This window comes from Carlito syrichta, unplaced genomic scaffold, assembly GCF_000164805.1.
Source record: "Carlito syrichta isolate Samal-C Ts95f unplaced genomic scaffold, Tarsius_syrichta-2.0.1 Scaffold307346, whole genome shotgun sequence".
Taxonomy (NCBI): domain Eukaryota; kingdom Metazoa; phylum Chordata; class Mammalia; order Primates; family Tarsiidae; genus Carlito; species Carlito syrichta.
In genome coordinates, this window is record NW_007251442.1 from 111,986 (window position 1) to 134,305 (window position 22,320).

The following is a 22,320-nucleotide window of genomic DNA, read 5'->3' on the forward strand; positions in this document are numbered from 1 at the left end:
ATATACTACCCCAGGTATTTATCTATGAAGGAATGGAGGAATGAGAACACCTTGGACTCTCAGACCTTGGACGATCCAAGCAGGTCCCCATATTAGTGCCCCTCCTCATTAGCCTAGGAATTGCAGGGTCCACAGCAATAAGTACAGCTTCTCTGGTTGTTGGGGACCAAAACCTCAAAGAAGTAAGTAAACATGTTGATAAGGACCTAGGACTCCTTGGAGTTGAGCACATCCGCCTAGAACAGCAAGTCAATTCCTTAGCCAAGGTCGTGCTCCAAAATAGGAGGGGACTTGGTCTCCTCTTCTTGAAGCAGGGAGGGCTATGCATGGCACTGGGAGAAACATGCTATTTCTATGCAAACCAATCTGGGGTCATCCAAGACACTCTTGCCCTGGTAAGAGACAATCTAAAACAAAGAGAGCTGCAAAGACGAGCCTCGGGAAATTGGTATCAGTCCCTCTTCTCTTGGTCCTCCTGGCTCACAACTCTGATCTCGGCAATGGCAGGGCCTCTCCTCTTGCTCCTAATAGGTATAACAGTAGGGCCTTGCTTAATTAAAAGCCTCCTTGGTTATGTTAAAAATAGTGTGTCATCGGTAAAACTAATGGTCCTAAGAACTCAATATAATCACCTATATGAAGAGTCAATGATTTGACTCCAGGAACAACTGAAAGGGGGGAATGTGGAAGGGGGCTTAAAAAGACATCTACAATGTCAAAAATTAGGCTAAGCATAAACTCAGCCTTTGCTCAGTTAAACCATGTACTCAGCCTTTGCACACTTAAAAAAGTTCCCTTCCTGGAAACTGGCAACAGCACCTGCTGGCCAGGTTAAACTGTTTAACAGTTTTTTTTTTCTTCTGTGAACCCTGCTAGCATTGCTTGAAAGGTACCTAGGCCTCCAGGATGTTTCCAGGGTTTGGCCCACTTGGAAAGTCCCAATGTGGTTTTCCCCCATTTAAGCAAGCCCCTACAGCTAATGGGGGCCCCTTGCTGTGGGACCATTATGTCCAGCAGGCAAGTGGCCGCCAGCCCAGCTCTTGGCTAATAACAACCTCTCCTTTTTATAACTTGTACTTTTGGTGTTGGTGTCTGTGAATTAAGCTCTCAGTCCCTATTTCAATAGATCTGCTTGGGAATAGTTGATAACACTGAGAGTTCAAACACATAAACACAGTATATCTCTCTGTTTATTTGGGTCTTTGATTAATTTCATTAGTGTTTTTGGATTTTTTTCACAAATTTTGTTATATATGTACCTAGTTATTTTATTTTTTAAATGATTGTAAATGATATTCTTCTTTAAATTTTGGTTTCTCATTGTTCATTGTTAGTGTAAAGAAATAAGGTTGACATTAGTATATTGACCTCGCATTCTGAGACTGACCTAAATTCACTTATTATTTGTCAGAGCTTTGTTGTAGAGTCCTTGCAATTTTCTGTATAGTCAATTATGTCTTCTGAGAATAGAAACAATGTAATTTTTTCCCTTTGAATCTGTATGACTTGTTTCTTTTTCTTACCTTATTGCATTATACCTTATTCTTGCACAATGTTGAATAGCACTGATGAGAGTAAAAATTCTTGCCCACTCCCAGTGTAAGAGGGAAAGCATTCAGTCTTTCACCACTGACTTAATGATAGCTGTATGTTCTTGGTTTTTTTTAAGCTTTATATTTGGAAATAATTATAGATTCACAGAAAGTTGCTGTCCCATTATTACAAATATTCTTCATGTTGCCCTTTTATAGTCATATTCCTCTCTCTCTCTTTTCCCTACTATCTTTAACCTTTGAAAACCACTAATTTGTTTCTATAATTTTGTTATTTTGAGAATGTTAAGTGAAGTCATACATAAGATCACATGATCTTATGGTATTCTATTATTAAACTCAGCATAATTTCCTGGATATTCATCCAAGTTGTGTGCAGTAATAATTTGTTCCTTTTTATTGTTGAGTAGCATTCATGACATGAGTGTACAACAGTTTTACTATTCACTCACTGAGAAACATCTAGGCTGTTTCCAGTGTTTAGCTATTATGAATAAATATTATAAACATTAATACATACGTGTGAACATAAGTTGTCATCTCACTGGAATAAACATCCCAAGTGCAATAACTGGGTTGCATGGTAGTTAAAGGCTTAATTTAAAAATAAATATCTCAAAACTTTTCTAGATTGCCTTGTACTATTTTATATTCTCATTAGTGATGTAGTTTCTCAACATCCTCACCAAAATTTGATGTTGTCATGTTTTAAGCCATTCTGATAGGCACATAGTGATATATTATGGTGGTTTTAATTTTTATTTCATTAGTGGTTAATAATATGGAACATCTTTTCATGGGATTATTTGTCATTTGTATATCCATTCAGTAAAATGTTTGCTTCCATCTTTTGTCTAGTTTCTAATTTGGTTGTTTATTTGTCTTTTCTCAGTTTGCTTTCTTTCTTTATGCTTTAATAGAACCTTTAACAGAGTGAATGATTTGATTTCAGTTAAGTCTAATTGATCAGTTTTTCTTATAATGAATCATATTTTTGATGTCAATGCTAAAAACTTATTTCCTAGTCTTAGATGTAATAATTTTAAAAATATGTTAATATCTATATTCTGGAAGATGATGATTTGTCACTTGTCTGTTGTTTGTTTCTTTTTTTCCTGCCATTGTGTAGTTCTGATATCAGGATAATGATGGTCTCATAGAATGATCATCTCTCCTCTCTTTCTAAAAGAGTTTGGGTAAAATGGAAATTATTTCTTCCTTAAATTTTGGCAGAATTTGGCAAAATTGCCAATAAGACCATCTGGGCAGGCCAATTCCTTGTTTTTGAAGATTTTAAATATAAATTTAATCTATAATAGATATAGGATGGTTCCGTTTATCTGTGTCTTCTTGGATGAATTTTGATAACTTGCGACTTTCAAGGAGTTGATCCAATTTCTATAAATTGCTGCATATATGATTCTAAAGTTGTTTATAGTATTTTAATTAAGCTTTTATGTCTGCAGAGTAAAAATTGAAGGGTATCCCTTCTTTCATTTTTGATTATTTGTTCCCACTCTCACTTTTTTGTGTGTCTCTCTTAACAGAGATTTATAAATTTAATTAAATTTTTTGGTTTAAAAATGTTTTTATTCACTTTCTATTGTTTTTCTGTCTTCAATTTTATTCATTTTTTCCTCTTATCTTTACTATTTTCTTTTTAAATTATTTCCTTTTTTCTGATTGTTGGCCTTATTATTTTTTTCAATTTCTTAGTTTCTTAAGGTTGAAACTTAGATTACTGACTTGAAACCAGTCTTTTTATCTAATACAAACATTTAAGACAGTTTTGTGCTATATTTTACAAATTTTGATGTCACAATTTTTCATTTTGTTAAACATTATTTCTTATTTCCCTTAAGACCTTCTATTTAATCCATGGATTACTTACAACAATGATTTAATTTCCAAATATTTGGGAAATTCCTGTTATCTTTCAATCACTGCTTTCTTCTTTAATTTTGCTATAGTGAGATAACATATTGTGTATTATTTCAATTATTTTAAATCGGTTTTGTTTACTGACTCAGAATATAATCTGTCTTGGTGAATGTTCCATGTAAACTTGAAAAGAATGTGTATTCCACTATTTTGGGACAAAATATTCTGTACATGTAACTTAGGTCAAGTTGATTGATAGTGTACTATATTCTTATTGTTATTCTGTCTACTTTTTCTAATGCTTACTGAGAGAAGAGTGTTGAAGCCTTTAAATGTAATTTTGGATTAGTTGTTTCTTTTTTCAGTTCTATTATTTTTTGCTTTGTATATTTTGAATTGCTGTTGTTAGGTGCATATACATATATGATTATTTTGTTGTTTTACATGAAAATATTCCTAAATGATATTTTTGGTAAATATATAAATTTGGGTTGACAGTTTCTTTTTTCAACTCTTTAAAAATGTTACACTGTCTTCTGATTTTCACGGTTTGTGATGAGAAATATGGAACTCATTTGAATGCAATGTGCTATTTTTGTTTCTGCTTCAAACTATTTTTTATTTGTGGTTTTCACGTAGTTTGATTATTATTTTTCTGAGTTTGGTTACTTTCAGTATATTCTGCTTTGATGATAACTTAGATTGTTGAAGTTCTAAATGTATGTTTTTCACCTATTTGGGAGGTTTTCTGCCATTATATTCTCAAATATTTTTTTTCTGCACCAGTTTCTTTCTCTTATCCTTCTAGAACTCCAATGACAAAAAATGTTACATCTTTTATTTTATCCTACTGGTCTCTAAGACTGTTCAGTTTATGATTCAATTTTTTTCTTTCTGTTGTTCAAAATGGATAAATTTTATTAATTTATCTTTAAATTCAAGGGCTCTTTCCTTTATCACCATAATTCTGTTATTGGTCATATCCAGTGATTTTCTTTTGTTTGGCTATTATAATTTTTATTTTTAAAATTTCCACTTATTTCTTTTTAGAGTTTTTATTCTCCATTGAGACTTTCTGTCTTCCCATTTATTTAACAATTGATCACCCCTGTTTCATGGAGCATGTTTAAAATAACTGCTTTAAAGTCTGTCTGATCATTCCAAAATGTGGGTTTTCTCAGGACTGGTGTCTGTAAATTGTCTTTGTTCCTTAATAATTGTTGCAATTGTGCTGGTTCTTTTTTTATCCACTAACTTGAATAATTTCTTTGTGATTTTTGAATATTAGTCTATGAGAATCTGGATCCTGTTACAATTATCTGGACAGTGCTGGTATTTTTTATTTAGCAGATAATTTTGTTAGGTTCAGATCACAATACCCGTCCTGCTTCTGTGGACTGTGGTTCTGATGTCAGTTAAGTTTTCAAAGGCTTTGATCAGCTGGAGATGTCTTTTGGTCTCCCTATATGTGTAGCACCCAGAGACTAGTAGGTACCCTGGGTAGTGTTTCTCCTCTGCAGTTAGGTATTCAAAGCATTTTCTGTGTTGTGTCAAGTCAACTCCAGACAGATACTCTGTAGTGAGTCCAGAGTATCATGTAAAAGTTAACAGTATGTATTTTCCCAATTTCCACCTCTCTGTGATTTCACCTACACTCACTGGCTCCTGTAGGCCTCTTCTCCTGGTCTTTTGGCTAGGAAACATGTGTTTTAGACTCCTCCTACTGTCACATACTTTCTGTAGCTGGATTCCCGTAGGGCTCAAGACTGTGAAAGAAATACCGGGAATCCTTTCACTCTCTTCAGGACACAAGAGCTTTTTAGTTCTCAGTTTCTCTGGTCAGAGAAAAGTATTTTGTCTTGATGATTTTAAGGGTCTGCAGGCTGCTGCTATCACCACTGCTTCAAGAGAGCAGGTTCCCATCTGGTGCTTGCATTGGGGGCAGGGCCTCAGCATAAAAAGAGGAGGAAAAAACCACACAAGCCTTCTTCCCATTTTTACCATCTGCAGGTCTCCTTCCTGTCCTCTAACAAGAGAGATTCTCCTAGAGCTTTTCTGTCCACATGCACTGTGCTGTTCTCGGATTTGGGGATATTCTCAGGGATAAGCCTGGAATATAAGAGGAAAAAAAGTCTCCAGAAAACTCTCTCCCTTATCAATTATGCTTTCAGCTTTAATTTCTTGCCTTAATTTTCCTGAAGTCATTTGCTTTCTAGAGTTGCCGGATAGTTTTTTTTTATGTATTCTATTTGGGGTTTTTAGTTGCAATCAGTGGAGGAGAGAGGGTGAAGTTTTGTTACTCCATCTTAGCTAGAACCAGAAGCCCTCATTTCTTTTTCAAAACATGGACAGACAGCCTGTGGTGCCTCTAATGGAGATTAAATGAACAGAAATTAGGAGTTGATAGTTTACTGACAAGTATCGTTTACTGATTGTGTGCTGCTCCAACAGATCAGTTGCTTCCAAAAATATTACTAAAAGACTACTCTCTGAAAATTACTGAGGGCTTTATCAAGCACCTTCTCAGGTCTAATGTTATTAAACTGGTCCAAAGAGAGAGTCACGCATGTTACCTTCCTGGAAAAGTAGACAGATTCTGACTTTACTCCCTGGCTCTCTGCAAACATAGGAGCATCTCTCAATATTTCTTAAGACGCTCTTTGCTATGCCGTTGGCTTTGTATACTAAATGTATTTCACCCATGAGTAGGGTGACCATATAATTTATTGTCCAAACACAAGTTAAGAAGCATGGTAACCAGGCAGAGTGCAGGAAAACAGATGTAAACTGAAACTAGTTTTGGGAAAAGCAGAGCATATGGTCACCCTACAATAAGTATGTTTGTCTTATCCTGTGGTTAGCTCACACTTTTACCCAATAGAAGGCATTGCTGCTTGATTAAAAAGGCCAAATCAGGCCAGAAAGTCACTCCTGACGTCATGGCACCTTTAGAGGTGATCAGCCGGAGGCCAGATAAGAAATACAGGAGAGAAAAGTTAGCAGAGTGGACAGTACCTTTATTTCCTTCTCAGCATCTAAATCTAGAAAATTGTGGCTCCTTCCCACCTACATTTTGAACAAGCGTAAAATTCTTTGATCCTTTACCCAGAGATGTTTCAAAGACTGCCTTCTCTCTCTCTCTCTCTCTCTCTCTCCCTCTCTCTCTCTCCCCCTCTCTCTTTCTCCTTCTTTCCTGCAGTTACAACTTTCCATACAGTCTAGTCGTTCAATTCTTACCAGTTTTGCATTTCTTCATCCTGAATCACTGAGAGGTGACAGAATTAAATCAATGCTTTGATTTGAAACCAGAAAAATATTGTGTTTTCACTTTCATTAAAACAAAACAATACAAAATTTTGACTTATTGCAAATGAAACCAAGATTTCTATTCTCCATCTCTTACTATTCATAGTCACAGGAGTGGGTTGGGCAGAGGCCAGGCTTTAGGATATATCTCTTTGCTGAATAAGTGACAAAAGTTAAAAAGTGGTAATTTAGGAAACTGAAATGTGACAGTAGATGATAGATGGAGGCTGGCAAGACTGCAAAATGAGAAACATTAAAATCGTGTATTAGAATAGATCAAGCTTCATACTTCAGTTTGTGTCAGCAAGTTTCTTTTGATATGTCACGTCCCCATAGGCCTGGAACTCCAGTCTACTTTGAAGATGGATTTTAAAAGGAGTATGTTTATGTTTAGGAACTTAATAACGTCATGTGCACCAAGAAGTCAGGGACAAAAATCAAACTGAATGCATTACTGTTTGTTTGCCTGGTTCAGAAGTTTCAGAACCAGATCAAATATCACTTCTTCCAGGAAGTCCTTCTGATTCCCCTAGCTGGGTGAATTTCTGCCTCCCCAGAATCCTGGGCTCCCTGTTTGAACCTGTCTCTTGGCACTTGGCATTTTCTCGATGGTATCTGATCTTTCCTGCTAACCTGGGATCCTTTCAAGGACAGGAACCATGATAGTTTCATTTCTGCATAGGGCATGGGAGTGTCCAAAGGTTTATAAATGTGCTGTATGTTTCTTTTCTTCCCCTCAGTGGTACCACCTCATGAAGCTAGGACATTTTGTTCATACATCTTTTGGAATCTGTTCATCATGAATCCATTTTTAAAAATAACCTCTTTCCCCTTCCACATAGTGATTTTCTTAAGAAGAGGAGATATGCACTATTCCTCCTGGGCATCTCAATTACCTGCTTAGGGTCTGAGCTACAGTATGTATTTGTTAGATGCATGGATCATTGAATTAGTAAATCAGTTCATGAATTCTAGGAGCAACTTCTCGTGGCTGAGTGTCCATGAACCAGGATATTTGTCTTTAAGTAGTTGTGTGTTCTGCAAATCAACTCCCTCTCTATAAAGACTGAATCATATGGCCCCCAGCATTCCTTCTACCACTAATATAAATAATCCTATTTGCTAAATTTTTTCTCTATCAATAAATTTAATAGTACTATTATATTAGTATGATTCTACCCATTCATATGTATGTGTATTTTATTTTATTTTATTTTATTTTTTGAGCTGTAACCCAGGCTAGAGTGCAGTAGCATAATTATGGCAGAAATTATCATGTAGCCTTAAATTCCTGGGCTCAAGTGATCCTTCTGCCTCAACCTTTCGAGTAGCTGAAACTACAGGTGCATACCGCCATGACTGGTTACACTTAATTTTTTTTTTGTAGAGACAGGTCCTCACAATGTTGCCCAGGCTGGTCTCTAATTCTTGGTCTCAAGAGATCCTCCTGCCTCGAACTCCCAAAGTGCTGGGATGACAGGTGTCAGCCACGATTTCTGACCATCCTTATATATTTTTTATGCAAACACATTTATAGTAATTGTTAAGTAATATGGAGACTTAGGCATGGAAGGGGACAAGAGACCACCTTCTAGTGGGAGACTGTTAAGAGTCTGTTCTCTCCTCATGATCTCTCTCATAGATTATAATAGAATTAAGAATTATATAACTAGATTAAGAAGAAGCCAAACTTTCAAGCCATTCAAGAGTGCAGCTGTGCAACTTTTCACTCTCCTCCTTCAAGCCTCCCAAAGGGAGCCATGAAACTGGAGAAGGAAAGTGTGAAGGAAGGAAGTCACAGTTTCACTCCGTTCTCCCCATCTATCTAATTGGCTTTATCTCAGGAATGTGTTTATAGGGATGTTGCCTTTGTCAAAATATCTCAGCATGCCGCATCGTTCTCCAATCAAGCCTAGATCTTATATCTGGAGAACTGTTACCCCAATTTTAAACAATATCTCTGTAGTTTTCATGATGCCATTTCAGAGCTGGTTTGAGTCTTTTGCAACTGAATTAATAGAAAATGTAGTTGATGTGAGGTTCTAGGGTATTAATTGTTTAAGTTATTTCACTATGACTTGTGCTTTTTAGGAATGTAGAACGCGTCTACATGGATACTCTACTAGAGTCCTAGGGTACAAGTAGTGACAGTATGAATAGTGCTTACATTTAAAGTATTTTATGCATTAACCTTCAATCTTGTCTATTGTGAGGGAGGCAATGCATCGATGCTTCAGAGCTCAAGATCTAGAATCAGACTGTGAATTTAAATTCACGTGCTAGTGGAGAAAATTACTCTACTTCTTTGGGCTGTGGCTAGCCTGTTAAGTGGAAATAATAACAGCAGATACCACCTAGATTGTTGTGAGGATTAAGTAAAATAAAGCAGGTAAAGTTTTCAAATGGCCCTGGCATGTCAGGAGCACCTGGTTCATTTCCACTCTTAGTACTCCATATTTGATTCCCTCCCACAATCCCGCCCAGCAGATAGATATTAATTTCTGCACATAATGGTTTGGGAAACAAAGAGTAAAAGCGGTTAAAAAGAATGATTTGTTGAGACATAGAAAGTAAGTAACTAATTCAAGGTACAAGGCTAGGTTTGCTTTTTCCACACCTGAAGCTCCTTCACAGTGATCTTTCTTTTAAGCTATTGTATCCACACTGAACCAACATCATGGGATGAATGAGCTGGAGGAAGAAAACAGTGGAATATTGGTTAGGGGGAGGACTAACCACTTGCAGAAAGATGACTGTCTGCATATAGCCAATGTCAGATTAGAATTAGGCCCCCGCAGAGAGTGCGTTCAAATATGTCCCTCTCTCAAAATATAGCCAAAGGCCCTAGAATTCTAAATTCCACTGTAAGTGTTAGCCAACTATTCAGAGGAATCTGGATTTCTGTCAGTCACCAGGGGTTCATAATACTGACGAACAGAAGGTCACTCTGCTATAAATAAATAGATTTTTTTTCATTGAAACACTGCCACCACTTCATTTTTAAAAGTGCTGGGCAGCCAATCCAATGGCAGAGAAGGGAGGAATTGGTTTGTCTGCAACTCCATAATTAAAGTGTGAACAGAAAGCCTGCTTTGTCCAAATAGGATCTTGTAACCACACTCATACCCATCACCATCTGAGGATCAGGAAAGAGATGCAGGAATAGAATGCTCTTGAAAAGTGTCGGTGTTTTCTTCATGCTTCATTAATTGTCTTTCATTTGACGTTGGTGAGCAAACAGCAGGAAATTCTGAAGTGGTTGTGGCTTTGCATGTACTAAGGTAGAAAGAGATCATCACCTTTAGAAGAAGTCTATTGTTTCATTCCAGAATTTTCTCAGTATTAACACTACCAGGTTAAACATTAGACCAGTGAAATTGTATTAATAGCATGAAGGGAACATTCAACACATTTTATAATGTTTTTAATCACTATATTAGGATAATTGGAATAATAACAACTGTTCAGTTTTTTCATGTATTACACATGTACTAAACCATCTTCACAGTCTATACAATTTAATGCTAAGCTTTAACTGAAGTAGATTATATTATTGTTTTTTTCTGTTTCAGCACATATTAACTGATGAAAAACTGACTGTATTCTATACACTTTGCAATATTAACGGATATTGATAATAATACTATTATTACTGTCGTTTTACACATAAGGAGGGTAGAGTCAGAGTTTGACTCTAAAATTAGTGCTCTTCATCACCTCAAGATGATTCTTCTTGGTTTTGTGCAATCTAAAGTTGATGTTAACTTGTGGCCTATGTTCCTAACCTTCCCTCAGCAGCAGTTGGACTTTGCTTTTGCCCTAGAGGGGAAAGTGCTTACTGTTCCTTCCCTGCTGCTTAAGTATTTTGCTTTGTATGAACTTAAGGTGGGGAGCAGGGTCTGTGCCCCTCCTGCAGTGGCATTCAGGCACCTCTTGCATATTTGCGTTAATGAGAGAGAGGGGCTTTCTCTGGTTACCCACCCTGTCAGCAATCTCAGGTGAGTTCTAGTGGAAGCCTGTGGAAAAGAGACTAAGAGTGAGTGAGAACCTGCCATCCTCTGTGTCTGGAACCCTCTGCTATTCTAGACAAACACACTTTCCTAAAAGTCAGTGGATTTTTATGTGAATACTTCAGAGCAGCATCATGCAAGGCCAGGATGAAAAGTTAGCTGTTTTTTTGTTTTGTTCTGTTTTAATTTTTGGAAAATTAGGAAGTCTTTCATTATTATTTTTTCCCCAATGGCTTGACATAGTGTTTGCAATGAGATCACATGAAATACAATTCTTCAGTCAAGGGAGTTTTCCAGATTTCAAGATCAACATTTCTGGAATGGTTAACAGCTCACAATAAACAGAGTGATCAGGAAGAGAGTTCCTCAGTGAAGCAGGATAAAAGAAAGGATGCAGCTAGGTGGAAAATAGATGTGGAATTCGGATCTGGGAGAATCTCAAAGATAGACTTTGCCTGAGGCAGAATCCTTCTCTGCCTACTCTATGGGAAGGGAATGCTGAAGGTCCCACTGGCCAGGGGAGAGTAGGAACAAGGTACAAAGCAGAGTCCGAAGCCAGCAGGACGAGGCAGATTTGAGTGGGTGCAGGGTAAAGGATGGAAGTGGAGAAGGACATTTAGGGATGGATCAGCTCATGTGTATGTTGACTATGCATTAAATGTGTGAGTTATTAGTTGACATATATAAGAAAGGACTTTGAGGTCAACTGAGTATAGAAAACACTGCATTTTCTTTCTGAAGTTAAACAGTCATCTTTACTCCATTTTTTAAACTGGAGGTGATTTCCCCCTCCTCCTTCACACACACATATTTACACATACACTCAGGGGACATTTGGCAGTATCTGGAGACATTTTTGGTTGTCATCACTATGGGGCTGCTACTGGCATTTAGTAGGTAGAGTATAAGGATGTTGCTAAACATCCTACAATGCACAGGACGGCCCCATATAAAAACAGATGAGCTGGTCCCAAATGTATACAGTGACGAGTTTGAAAAATCCTGTGGCAGGGTTTCCCAGAACCCTTAATCAGTTTTTTATGCATCGTGGTTTTCCAAAAATGTAATACGTCATTTCTTCAGAGGTTTCTTCACCCCTTCACCCATGGATTAGTAATCCATGCAATGCATTTTTTGAAGCCTAAAAACATCTATTTATCCATTCATTCATTTGTTCAAAAAAATAAGTGCTGAGTTCCTTCTTCTTTTTTTTGAGTCTCACTCTGTCACCCAGGCTGGAGTGCAGTGGCATGCTCATGGCCACTCCAGTGTCAACCTGCTGGGCTCTGGTGATCCTTCTGCCTCAGTCTTCCAAGTAGCCAAAACTATAGGCACATGCTACCATGCCTGGGCAATTTTTTAAAAAAATTTATCGTAGAGACGAGATCTCACTAAGTTTCTCAGGCTGGTCTCAATTGAGTTCCTTCTTTAGAGGCATGACCCTCATCAGGTTCTGGGGATGAAAAGTAACAAGAGGACCAGACTCCAGTTCTAATGAGGAACACATCCTGATGGGTGAAACAAACAAATAAACAAAACAAATACAGAAAAATAACAGTCATGGGGATTAAGTGCTCTGCAGCAAACAAGGCAAGGATAGAAGATAAAGCCGGAGGCAGTAGCGCGACGTTCCTTCATTAAAGGATCAGAAAAAAAAAATTAACAAGGTCATATTTTGGAGGACACATGAAGGAGGATACAGTGCCGTGCATGTGAAGATCTGGGGACATTCGTTCCATGTAGAAGAAATGGCATATGGAGAAAACCTAAAGTCCGAAAAGAGCCTGCCTTTATAGGGGAACTTAAGGCAACTGTGACTGAAACATAGGGAATGACGGGAAGAGCCAAATGGGATGCAGTTGAGCCTGTGAGCAAGGGTCAGAATATGCAGGGTGTATGCCGAGGAAAGAGGGGCTTTACAGAAGCATAAGAGATGAGGATAGTCAAGCATGGAGTGACACTGCCTGATTCACTTTTACAAGGAAGTTCCTGCTGGGGAAGAAAAGAATCCTGAAAACAAGGAGGGCAGCAGGGAGGCAACTCAGGGTGCAACTGAAAATGACCCACGTGAGAGGTGGTTTGTTGCTTGGACTAGGGCGTTGTGGGTGTGGTTCAGATAAGTTGCTAGATTTGAGGTATTTTAGATATAGTACATCTAGGACTTGCTAAGGTAGTAGCTGTAGGGAATATAAACTGAGAAGAGATCAAGAGTGAATCTAGAATGTTGGCTTGGGGACTAGGCTGAGGGTGGTGTGTGGAGAACAGTGTTCTTTCCTATTGAAGAGGGAAAGACAGGAAGCAGGAAGAGATAGTCATGGAAACAGAGTTGCTCTGGGGACCTGTTAGCATGGGGTACTTTGTTCTTTCTGTGTGGCTGTATTAAAATTATGGAGTGAGGATAGGTAACATCACATTTTTAATTGGGATATTACTCTGTAAAATTTTTTAAAATTCTAGTTCAAGATGTAGGTCAAACCATCTCATGTATATACATCTTAAGGTTGCTTGTTTTTTGTTTAATTTATTTTGTTTCTGTTTATTCTCCCTAAAGATCTCACATTTTTAACCAGGATTATATAAAGAGCAATACTCTTTGTAAATACTCAGTGGAATGCACACTTATTGGCATGACATTTCTTTCAGATCAACGCGCCTTTTTTCCCCAGACATAGAAGGGCATTAAAGTCCTGTTTTGCCCATCAGAAGCTCTAAAATATATTGCACACAGGCATAGGAAAGGCACATGAAGAATTCATTTGCCTCATCCTTTTTTTAAAAGGGTGATCAGAGACACATAAAGTCTTCATGAAAAATGGATGGAGGAAAAAGCTTCCAAATGGGGAGAAAACCTTGCAATGCCTGGGTCAAAGAGGAGCCAAAGAAAATGGCTCTAGAGAGAGGGAGCAACTCAGAGCTTGTCATTTTCCAAAGAAACTAGCTGCGTTTCTGCACACATGCACGTGAGGACCAGCCAGAAAACCAGATGCCACTTTGGGGAAATAGAGGCTGAGTGCTCGTCATCCAATGATTGTCTTGGCTGACCAGGTAATAGATTAACCAGAAAATATGTTTTTGTTTTCTCAATGATATTTCCACTTACCCACACAAGTTGCTGCTTTCAGCTCACACACTAACACATACGCAACACATGCACAGAAGACACATCTAAGGACTTGTGAGGCAGATAAGCCAAGGAGAAAAGAGAGGAGGAATAAACAGAAGAGGCCCTGTTACATTTCCTTTGCCACAGACCCTCTTTGTCTGCAGCGTGTCCCAAAATCACAACATGCTTTGAGGATGGAGTCCTTTTTAGAGAAGCTAATTATAAAAACATGGTCTGGCATGAATGTAGGGAGATGATTCCAAGTCATTCCAAAGTAGGATGCCAGGTTTCTTGTAGCTTTCAATGTGTATATTAAAATTGCCAGAGCCCTTCCCCTCCCTGTTTCTGTCCACTAGACCTTACTTGCTGCAAAAAAAAGAGTGATTTTTGGAGAACAGAAATAAAAGATGGAGGTGGGAGAGTAAAGAAAAAGAGTCAAAAATTCTTCTAAAGTCACATTTGTTTCAAGTTGAATCAGACAGGTTTCCTTATATATTCATATTAGTTTATCATAATATTCAATAAAATGACACCTATATGATGTGGGCACAAAAAATTCTGGGTGGTCTGCAGCAGCCTCTATTATTGATTATCTCAAAAATAATTGCTTTGTTTGCAATGCACTGCAGTTTTATTTTTTGATGTGTTTTTACATTCCTTATACTGTATTTACAATTACATCAGGCTCGCCAAAATGTAGGTTCCACTCATGTTTGTATTAAATTATTCATATATTTTAATTAGCAAGTAAATTTTATATTATGGTATGTAACATGATATATACATGAAATATGCATATATTGTGGGATGTCTAAATCAAGTTATTTAACATATGCATTGCCTCACATACCTATCTTATTTTTATTTTTTATTTTTTTTTGAGTTAGAGTCTCACTCTGTCGCCCGGACTGGAATGCAGTGGCACGCTCCCAGTCACCGCAGCCTTGACCTGCCGGACTCCGGCAATCCTTCTGCCTTAGCCTTCCAAGTAGCTGGAACTACAAGCGTGTGCTACCATGTCTGGCTAATTTTTGATTTATTGTCGAGATGAGGTCTTGCCAAGTTGCCTGGGTGGGTCTTGAGCCTGCGGGCTCAGGCAATCCACTCACCTTGGACTCCCAAAGCGCAGGATTACACCAATCCAGGCCAATTTATCTTATTTTGTGATGAGAAAATATAAAATCTACTTTCTTAGCAATTTTCAAGTATGTATACAATATACTGTTATTCTGTAACTGTAGTCACCATGATATATTAGGGCTCCTGTACTGTTGTCTAAGTGAAATTTTGTGTCCTTTGACCAACACCTCCCTAACCTTACCCCCTACCACATCCCCAGCTTCTGGTAATCACTATTCTGCTCTCTGCTTCTATAAAATTGACCATTTTAGACTCCACATATAAGTGAAATCATGTGATATTTATCTTTGTGTTCCTGGCTTATTTCACTTAACATAATGTCTTCTAGGTTCATTCATGGTGTCACAATTAACAGGATTTCTTTCTTTTTTAATTCTGAATAGCATTCTATTGTGTATGTACACCACACTTTCTTTATCCATTCATCCTTTTGTAGGCATTTAGGTAATTCTAAATCTTGGCTTTCGTGAATAACGCTGCAATAAACATGGGCATGCAGATATATTTTCACTGCGTTAATTTCATATCCTTTGGATATATATCCAGATGAGGGACTGCTGGATCATATGGCAATTTTATTTTTAATTTTTTTGAGGATCCTTTATGCCATTTTTCATAATGGCTATGCTAACTTACATTACACCAACAATGTGTAGGGTTCTCTTTTCTCCCTATCCTCACCAGCACTTGTTTTCATATCTTTTTTATAACACTCATTCTAACAGATGTGAGATGTTATCTCATTATGGTTTTGGTTTGTATTTCCCTGATGATTAGTAGCATTAAGAATTTTTTTTCATATATCTGTTGGCCGTCAAGTATGATCTTCTTTTGAGAAATGACTATTCAGGTCTTTTGCCCACTTTTTAATTGGGTTGTTATTTTGCTATTGAGTTGTTTGACTCCCTTACATATTTTGGATGCTAACCTTCTATCAGATGTATGTTTTGCAAATATTTTCTTCCAATCTATTCTCTCAATTTTAATAAATCTCACTACTACTTTAATCTACCTGCATTCAATCAGGGCAAAGAAATAATGTTGGCTTAGCATTTTAACTTCATCACTTCAGTCTCAGTCCTGTGAGAAAAATAGTATAACATTAGATATTTAATGTGTGTTGGTTTAGATCAATGCTGTTCAATAGAACTTTCAGTAATGGTGGGAATGTTTTCATATTTTTAGTGACCAATATGATATCCCCTAAACACTTGTGGCTTTTGAGCCCTTGAAATGTGGATAGTATGAGTGAAAATCAGAAGTTTTATTTTTAAAGTTTAATTAATGTAAATGTATATAATCCTGCATAGCTTGCATATACTTTATGAAGCAGTGCAGGTATAGAACTTTGAAAAAATAAGTCAAGGACTCAACTGCCCAATCGGCATATTGGAAGGGCTCTGAACTCAGATGGCCAACTTTGTTAATTGATTCGTATGTTCAACTCAGGCAAATTATTGAATGATTCTGAAACTTGTGCTTTTTTTTCTGGTGTAAGATAAGCACAGTAGCCCCTTCTCTATCTGCCTTATGTTGTTTCTGTATGGTTGAAAGCAGTGAAGGAAGATTGAGGCTTTTAACAAAATGTGATTCTTCACATGACTACAAATTTAGAGAACATAGTCACCCTAAATGAAGTAAACTAATCTTAGTCTTTATTTTAGTCTTTTGAAGGACTTTAAATGCCTCCCCAAGATTTTTTTAAAATTAGTCAACAGCTTGTTCTTATATTAATCTCATTTTACAAATGTGGAAAATGATGCGCAGAAAGACTCAGTAATATTCTCAGAATCACTCAGTGAGTGATAGGGCTAGAAATTTAATGCAGACAGTTGGGTTCTAAGTCTTTATTTCCATAGTAACTCACTAAAGTAAATTCTGACTCATTGGTGGCCATTTGAGCATCCATTTCTCCTTTCTTACTGTAATACCTAAATGTCTGAGCCTGAGGTTTAGATTGGTTGATCAATCAGCCAATCAGCATATCTCCTATCCCTGGTCATATAATAGATAGGCACTTGATGTATTTCAAGCCTATGAGACTAAGACATTCACTGGGGATTTTGGGTGGAGATGTTTTTCTTTGCATATTATAAACTAAGAAACTCATAACCCTGGTTATGGCTGTCAACCATTTGGAATCAACATGTGCCCTAGATAAGAATAAAATAAACACTAAATCTTGGTCCTGGGTGATACTGGTGATCAGTCTGATCAAGCTTTACTTGTATTCCAATCTCTGGTTGGCTGTGTGGTAGTATTATTTTTAAACAGTACAATTTGACTTTTGCTGTTGTTGTTGCTGATATAACTAACAATGGAAAGCAACCCGAAGTAACTTGTCTAGTCATGTCTTATGTAAACTCAAAATTTTACAACCCAGAATATAATGTCCACCATTTGAAAGTCCAATTTTAAAACTAACCCACAAGTATTGCTTCTAGTTCCAAAATGTGATTCTCTGCTCTGGCATTTGGAATGAGGCCTCCATAACAAGGGATAACAGATTAGCTCTGCAGCAAGCAATGGCAGTACATTAAAAGAATATTAAGGTTGTGACAGGAAACGATATCAGTAAAAGCAATTCCTCGGGAAGGGAGAGGCACCATATGTGCAGCCAACATTGCGATGCAAGGGCGGGGGGGGGGGGTGGAATTAGGAAAGTCATTAAAGAGACTCCCCGTGGTGCCCAGGAGTTAGAAGACATATGGCGCCTTTGCCCCGAGTTGGGAGTTTTCATTTCTCTTCGCTTCCATCTTTAGAAAGAAATAGGAAGAATAGCTGAACAAGAGTCAGCGATATGGGTCCTTATCTTAAGGTGACTCAGTGGGGAAGCAGGGAGGGAGGTATAGTGGAAAGAGCACAGGGTTATACATTCTAAGGCTTGGGTTCTATGCTTTATTAACTTTGTGACTGAGTAAATCACTTGAACTTCCTATCTCTAGCTGCTACATTAGAAAAATAGAGGAAGGACAATGTTGTCACCAAAATGAATCACTGCTCACCATCCCCTTCCAAAAAAGTCATGAATTCTCTTGCCTCTGGGATTTCAATCTGTCTCCCTCTGTCTGCATACTCCTCCCAGTCACCTCTCTTTGACTATTATTTTCTGTTCAAATGTCACCTGCTGTATGATGTCTTCTCTGTCCTAACTTTCTCTCCTACTTCCATCTCCCCTAGGACTTATCACACAACACGGATCGCCTATTCCTCCTCAACAGACGTTAAAAGTATACACCAATTTCCACTTCTCACCCTACACACACACTAAGCATCAAGCTTCTTGAGGTCAGGAACCATGCTTATGAAACATCGTGTTTCCAGGGCTAACCAAGAACAAGGCTGGCATCAGATGGAGGCTTACATGCAAGCATTAACAAACTAGGTCCCCCAAGATATGCAGGGCCCCCTTGTTGCCTTTGTTAGTTCTCTATCCCATTCTTTGCAGTGCAATTTAAAAGATCCTCCCCTTCCTTAGATACTTGCCTTTGACTTTGCTCTTGACTCTCAGAGCAGGGCTTTGACTCCTTTGGTATATTTAAAGGTGAAAATTCATTACGTCTCTTTGCCCCTTTGTTAATTTTCAATTTAGAGAGATAGAAAAGTCAAACAGATTTGAAACAAGTTATTAGGTATATTGCTAGGAAAGCTGTAGTGGAAAAAGGGAGAGAGGAGTAGGGAGAAGGAGATCACCTATGTGGAGGTGTCAAATATATTTGCTCCTCTCAATCAAGAAACATGTACAGAGGTTGTGGAAATTTCACCCCTCCTTGATCAGTTAGACTTCTTCTTCCATGTGATAGAGTAACTATACTGTAGAATTGTCCTCATGGAAACTCCAAGGAGAGGAAATCGAGTTTCCCTTCCAGTCATATTTTACAGAGAAAATAGAATGTCTAGACTTATATGAATCCTTTGTCTTCCCTTCCTTCTCTTTTCCTGCAACAGTGAAAAAGGAAAGTCCCTTCTGCCTGGAACTGTTCCCCTCTTACACTATCTCCTGGAAACTCTGTTCTTTCCATCTTCTACTCGTTACAAATTGCCATGCATCAGTGTTTTAAAGGCTGCACACAAAACTTTCATTTGCCATTCTCGATAACTAGGACAGCCCTTTCATCCTACCTATGTAATGAAAGAAATACACATAATTCTTGGTTGAAGAGGCATTGAGGGATAAATTAGAAAGAAAAATGAATGGATGTTTCTCCAAACATATACTTTCTCAGTCATATTAATCTCTTGGTTCCCTGCTCTTTTGTGACAAACAATGTTAAAATGGCAGCAGCCAATTCCAAACTTGTCTTGCTCCCTGACATCCAGCTAACCACCTCTGCTCTTTTCTGTAAAATAAATTCTGTTATGTTCACAGGCTGACCAACTGCTAAGACTTTTAATTGATAGTCTTTCTGTTAAGGTATAGGTACAAATTACCCAATTTGAGTGAATATTTGAGTTGCCAGGATTATGCATATAGTCATGTAAGTCAACTCACTGTCAGAACATCAGCTTCTAAACTCCCTCTCTGAGTCACATGCCAAGGGCTTAAATGATAGTCTCAACAACAGCTATGATCTGGGTGCAGTGGCTCATGCCTGTAAACACAGCACTTTGGGAGGCAGATGCAAGAGGATTGCCTGAGATCAGGGGTTTGAGACTAGCCTGGGTAACGTGGTGAGACCTTGTCTCTACAATAAATCAAAAAAGTTAGTTGGGCATGGTGGTGTGCACCTGTGGTTCCAATTACTTGGAAGGCTGAGGTGGAAGGATCACGTGAGTCCAGCATGTCAAGGCTGTGGTGGCCGTGAGTATGCCAGGGCATTCCAGCCTAAGGGACAGAATAAGACTCCGACTCAAAACAAAAACAAAAACAAAAAGCTATGTAACAAATGGGGAAAAATGCACTTCTGTGTGTGACAATCTCAATCCTATGAAAGTTAAAATCCATCTATGTTAATGAATATATTATGTCTGCCATAATAGATATCCTTTGGGTTAAGAGTAATAAATATCTTTGTTTTGGGGACGAGTCACTTTATTTTTGGCAAACATGTAAAACAGAAAGATAACCCCCCAAACAGGTATTTGATCAAGTAATATGATTTGAACCTAGTCTAATAACAGGCAGGCTATGAATGCAGGCAGGATTTTTCACAAATGGTGCAGATGGCAGCTGGGACACTCACTGGACAATGAAACTAGGTCATGCAAAACTCCTGGTATTTTTAAAGATTCAGTTGCCACCCATAGCTGGAAGTGTGTTGAATGCAAAGTCGCTTTGTCCGTCTTGCATTTCACTTATTCTGATTTTCAACTTTGTTGTCTCCACTTTTACAGATGAATTATAAGACAGATAACTGTGCCAGCAAATGGTAACATAATGATAATGAAGTGCAACATGGCCCAAGGCTGAGATAATATATTTCCATTTTGAGTTTATCTTTCCCCAAATTTCTTAAAGTGCATTACCAACCAAAAGTACTCCCTTCACAAATGCGAACATGATTAAACTGGTGATTGCATCTAAAAAAAATCGTGCTACATGGCAAAATAGTTTGATGTTCATCTTGCTGCTTTCAGTAACAATTTCACGTGGCTGCAGAATGCCTCAGAAGCCTTAATCCAGGGAGAGATATCGACGAGTCTCCAGAGTCCAATCAAGAGTTTGAAAAAGAATCTTCAAAGTTATCTGTTAGTTGAAGATGTGAGTTACTGAAGAAATTGCTGGGTGTGTGATACACAAGCACGCACACGCTTTAGAAAAACGGGACAGCGGGTGTGTGTGGACCAAAGATTGCGTTTGATTTCCCTAAAATACCTCTTTACCCAGCAGTCTCAGTCCCATTTAAGATGAGAAAACTGAAATCCCAAGAGATGAAGTGATATGTGTAAGATATAACAGCCAGGTAGGGTCTTTCTTTGGGGAAAAGGCAATCGTTTGCCTTCTGAGCAGAGGTTGTTGATGCCATAGTCTCCCATCTTTAATGCACCTGTGCAAGCTGGCCAGACTTCCAACCCCCAGCACCTGCACTTAATGACCTGAGTTGTCTGTCTTGAGCCACTGGTAGATGTCTGCTTTGACCTAGCATCACTTCCAAGCTTTCCTCAAACAATAATGAAACACTGTTGGTGTGTGAATATCCTATTTCCCTCACCCTGCGGGTAGGGTAGCATGGAGGTGTGTGTCCTATCCTGGCTGCTAGAGATTCTCCAGGGGATTAATAACTGACTTGACAACACAGATTTTATTATCTAATTTATTTTGCCTGTCTTAGTTCCCTACTTACTGCCTGGTATTTTCTTCAACGCCCAACTAAAAACTCCGCTTATACTTGAATTGTTTTTTCACGTTTGCTTCTGGGAGATTCCCAAATTGAGACAGTCCTATTTACTTCACACTTTGTGGATACATCTTTTATCCATGCTTACTAAGAAAAGTAACAATTACTACTCCATCCTCCTCTTCCGTCCAACACACACCTAAAATTGGATCCCCAAATGAATGGGAAACTGGAAACCACTGAATGATTCTGCTAAGGTTTCTTCTGAATAGAAGGCAAGAGTCTGGAAGAATAAAATTCTGCAATTCACCACCTAGTAGGGGCATGTGCAATACAAGGGAAACAGGAAGATGAGTGGGTTTGAGGGTCTGTTTCCTTATTGCCTTTAGATGGGCCATATTTAGAAAGGGACTGATGCCATAATAACACCAAATATGCACTCTGTGAAAGCTAGGAGACTGTCTTTCCTTCTACAAGAAGAGCATTTTGAAGGTTCTCAGATAATAAAATCCTTTTGTGATTTTATTGATAGTAGATAATCTGTAAAAATATTTGTAATCTTTGTCCTAAAACAAGATCCAGAGGTTAAGACCTGAATATAATTTGTTTCTCTCTGTGAATCCTATTTGCAAACACAGCTGAGTAGTGTTTTATATTTGGTTGTTTGTCTTGAAAAGAAATATGGTCCATCATTATTAGGTTTATAGTATTTAAAGTTCAATAAATTATCCTAGATTCTTTGTTAGATTAGCAAACTGTAAATGATAATCTTGACTGGTAACCTATGCTTGGACATTCCATGAAGTGGGATTTAAGGCTTGGGAATGCAACCACTGGAAATCTAAGTCTCAGAATAAAAGCATTCTAATCCATGTGCATAGACAATTTAATACAATCCATCTTGCCTGATCCATCTTGCCTGCTCAATTGTTCTTGTTTTCACATGAGCACTGAAAATCAACATTATCAAGCATAAATTCAGTAACCATCAATAAACGCTGAAATCCACACTGCCTTCAGGAAGTGCTCACAGGAAGGATGATGAATTC